This window comes from Molossus molossus, unplaced genomic scaffold, assembly GCF_014108415.1.
Source record: "Molossus molossus isolate mMolMol1 unplaced genomic scaffold, mMolMol1.p scaffold_m16_p_13, whole genome shotgun sequence".
Lineage (NCBI taxonomy): Eukaryota > Metazoa > Chordata > Mammalia > Chiroptera > Molossidae > Molossus > Molossus molossus.
Genome location: NW_023425348.1, coordinates 73,122,241 through 73,126,800, shown reverse-complemented (window position 1 = coordinate 73,126,800; position 4,560 = coordinate 73,122,241).

Genomic DNA, 4,560 nt, shown 5'->3' with positions numbered 1-4,560 from the left:
GTTGTTGTGTGCTTGGGGGTGATAGCAGAAACCCTTAAGAAATTGTTGAGTTTTTTTACCCATGGAGAGGAGGGGGTGATCTTTCCTGGTACCTTGAGGAAACATTGCTTCCCTACACAAGAGGTGCAGACCCGCAACAGCCCGCCCCATGGTGCCGCTCAGAGAAAAACGATCCGGTTCTGCCTTTAAACTCACCCAGTGCACCCATCCCCAAAGCTCAGAAGTTTCCACACACCTAACTGCAGCAACTCACAAAGGGAAAAAAGTGATTAGTTTGTAGTTAATGTAATAGGAGGGGGTGAGATGTGGGTAAGACAAACAACATACTGTAGATTTTAAATCATTAAAGTCAAATTCCATAGAAAAGCTTCTTAGTTAGTGAAAGAGCCAAGCTATCAAGCTGGTACATCACTGGATTTAGCATAGGTTAATAGGAGGTTTCTTAACCAGAGCATCTTTGTGGCCGCTCAGTGAAACTCCCAAGGCCATCGTTACCGAATAGCACACGTAGCACTAGACACATTCTTCTTCTGACTTTATTCCCTCTCTTCTCCTACTGGTGGGGGCATCAGACAGGCAAAGACACTTGCATCCATTTCCAGATCACCGCTGTTTCTATGACTCGAGCTGTCAACACGATGACATTGCAATACATTGATTCTGTCTGTGGCCAAGACTTAAACCTTTATAGAACTGGAAATGCCCTGACCACTCAGTAATGGCCAATTAAATGATGAGTCTCTTTTGTTTTGTCTTCCTACCTGATGTGTACTCTAGCTCCAAAACTCATGATTTCCTCGACAAAAGTAGCGACAGTGAATTTACACCACTAAATGTTCACGGGTTCAAGTCTGTACTGACATTGTCATCGATCACTGGTAGGTAAGCCATCAGCGCCCCACAGGAGGGGGCGTGCCCGGGACTTCTATTCCACCAGCGCAGGGAGCTCCGTGTGCCGAGGCACTGAGCCACACACACTACTGGCTGCACACCCCCGTGCTTAGTTTCCCTTCAAAAGTAACTGTTTTAGTCCAGCTGGAGTGGCTCAGTTGGTTGAGCGTCATTCTGTGCACCGAAAGGTTGCCAGTTCGATCCCCAGTCAGGGCACGTACCTAGGTTGTGGGTTCGATCCCCAGTCAGGGCACGTACAGAAGGCAACCTATCAATGTTTCTCTCTCACATCCATGTTTCTCTCTCTCTCACTCTCTCCTCTCCTCTCTCTAAGCATGTCCTCAGGTGAGGATTAAAAAAGAAAAAAGGAAATTGTTTTAAAAAAAATGTGAATTACTGTAAAATAATCTATTTTTGGATTCATGTGTTTTCCAAGTGGATATAGTTTGTAAACAATGTGAATAAAATATTTAACATGTTTTAGTGTCTCTGTCTTGTTAAATTCAGTAAGGCACACCCGGCAAAGCACTGACAACCTAAACCTTTGATGACCCATCTATTTCTTAGTTTTAGGAGATGGAGATTTTTAAAGAACCCCAAAATTAGGAGATTTACAGAAAAATCCAGCTTTCCAGCCTCTTACAACCATCAGGTCTGGCAACGCTGGTCTCAGCGCCCAGAGCTCAGCAGGCCTGCCCTTCGGGCAGAGGCTCTGGCGCCACCTCCTGCCGCTTCCAGACATTCAGCTGTTCCTGCGCCGCTGTGGTTTGTTCGTGTGTTCGTTTCATGCATCCAGAAAGCTTGTACGTTTTGAATTTGAGACCCCTGCCCTGGCCATCTAAGGACGTAAGTATCATATTAATGGACTGGAACAAAGCCCGTGGGTTGAAAGAGAGTGTCCAGGAAATTGGAAATTAGCTAATAAGAGGGGAACTGGGAGCTTTCGGGCAAAGACCTTGGCTGAGGTGGGGGCAGAGCAGGCAGCAGTGCACAGGACTGGGGGGGGGGGGTAACGTGCCACCTGACAGATGCTGTCCCTCCCCCAGAGAGGGAAACAGGCAATTCAGAGAAAAAATAATTAAATCTCTCTGCTATTCAAGAAGTTGTCACTTTACAAAACCATTAAACCAGCATCCTCTTTGTATTCATTTCCTAGGGCTGCCCAAGACAAATCACCAAATTTGGTGGCTTAAAACAACAGAAATTGCCCTGGCCGGTGTAGCTCAGTTGGTTGGGCATTGCCTGGTGCACCAAAGGGTTGCCAGTTCAATTCCAGGTCAGGGTACGTGCCCAGGGTTGCAGGCTCGATCCCCGATAGAAGGTGTCCAGGAGGTAGCTGACTGATGTTTTGCTCGCATCAATGTTTTTCTCTCTGTCCCTCTCCCTCTCTCTCTCAATATCAATTAAAAATATTTTTAAATCTGGCCAGTGTGGATCAGTGGATTGAGGATCATCCCACAGACCGAGAGGTCCCGGTTCAATTCCTGGTCAGGGCACGTGCCTGGGTTGCAGGCTCGATCCCCAGCAGGAGTGTAAGAGGCAGCCGATCGATGTTGATGTCTCTCTCTCATCTATGTTTCTATCTCTCTCTCCTTCTCTCTCTAAAACTACAAAACAATTTTAAAAAGAGTTGAAATTTAAGCCCAGCTAGTGTAACTCAGAGGTTGAGTGTCAACCCATGCACCAAGAGGTCACCAGTTCAATTCCCGATCAGGGCACATGCCCAGGTTGTGGGCCACATCCCTAGTGGGGGCATGCAGGAGGCAGCTAATCGATGTTCTTTCTCATCAATGTTTCTATCTTTCTCTCCCTTCCTATCTCTAAAAATCAATAAAGAAAAAAAATTTTTTAAAGAAAAAAAAATTAATTTTAATGTTTTAAAAAAAAAACAAAAACAGAAATGTAATCTCTCACAGTTCTGGAGGCTGGAGTCTGGACTCGAGGTGTTGGCAGAGCCATGCCCCTCGACAGGCTCTAGGGATGAGCCTTCCTGGCATCTCCCGCTGCTGGTGGCTCCAGGCAGTCCTTGGCCGGTGGCTGTAAAACTCCAGTCTCTGCCTCCATCCCCATAGGACCTGTCCCTCCTCCTCCCCTTTGCTCCCTCAGAAGGACACTTGTCATTGGATTTAGGGCCCATCTGGGTAACCCAGGATGATCTCATCTCAAGACCCTTAACTTAATGACACCTTCGAAAAAACATTTTTCCAAAAAAGGGTCACCTTCACAGGTTCCAGAGGTTAGCCCATGGACGTGTCCTTTTGTGGGTCATCATTCAGCTCACTGTGCCCTTTAAAATGTGAGTTTTACTTAAGCATATAGTTTCGTAATATAATTCATTCAAGAACAGACAATACAAAGGACTGTTTAAAATACCACACTTGAAGCAAACAATACCAAATAAACAAATAAATACAACAGACATTGCAAGATTCACTGAGGAAACCCATGAGAGAGCAAGTATTCCCTTTGTAAAAAGGATCACAATGGAGCTTCCTATAGCAAACTTCCATACATTAATACGACTGTTTAAAATTCTCAAAAACTCAAGAGTAATCAGAACTTTTTAGTTCACCTGTGCTAACCCTTCACATCCTTAAAACCTCTGCTAAGAATTTTAAAAGTTCAATTTGTCTTATTTAAAGTGGAATACCATTAACTAGAGGCAAAGAAAGGGCAGCAGCTTGCCCGTTGTGAGCGCTGAGTGAGAAGAAATCACCGAGCGATCACCAAGTCGAGCGACGCCCCCTTGTCAGATAAAGAAAAAAGTGCATGAGTTTTTAAACTGAAATTCTGACACTAAATTTGAAATGAAGGTAATCCTTCACAGTGCTTCTAAAACCCCAGACCAAGTCCCCCTTTCAGAAGAGTAAATCATTCATTTTAAAATACCGAGAGTCGATAATTAGACAGCGGTGGGCCAGAAGGTAAGTGCAAATGTCTTTTAAGAAGAGGAGAATGGCCCGGCCGCTGTGGCTCAGTGGTTGCGCGTGGACCCATACACCAAGAGGTCGCTGGTTCGATTCCTGGTCAGGACACATGCCCAGATTGTGGCCAAATCCACAGTGGGGGACATGCAGGAGGCGGCCAATCAATGTTCTTTCTCAATGTTTCTCTCTCTCCCTCTCCCTTCCTCTCTCTCTAAAATCAATAAAGAAAAAAAAAAAAAAAAAACTTTTTTAAGGAAACTATTAAAAAAAGATGAGAGCCCTGGCCAGTTTGGCTCAGCGGTTAGAGCGTCGGTCCGCAGACCAGAGAGTCCCGAGTTCAGTTCCCGCTAAGGGCATGTACCTTGGTTACAGTTTGCCCCCGGCCCTGGTTGGGGTCGTGTGGGTGGCAACCACCCGAAGTGTCCCTCTCACATCGATGTCTCTCTCTCTTTCATCCCCCCTCCCTCCCTCCCACTCTATCTGAAGATAAAAGCAAAACATGTCCTCGGGTGAGGATAAAAAAATAAAAAATATAAAAAGATGAGAATGTGAGAAATGAAAACATGTGTCCACACAAAAACATGTACACAAACATTCACAGCAGCACTATTCATAATAGCCAAAATGTAGAAACTGCCCCAACCTCTCCACTAAGAATGGGTAAATAAAACATGGCAGGTCCATACGGTGGAATATTATTTAGCAATAAAAGAAGATGAAGTACATATATACGCTACAAATA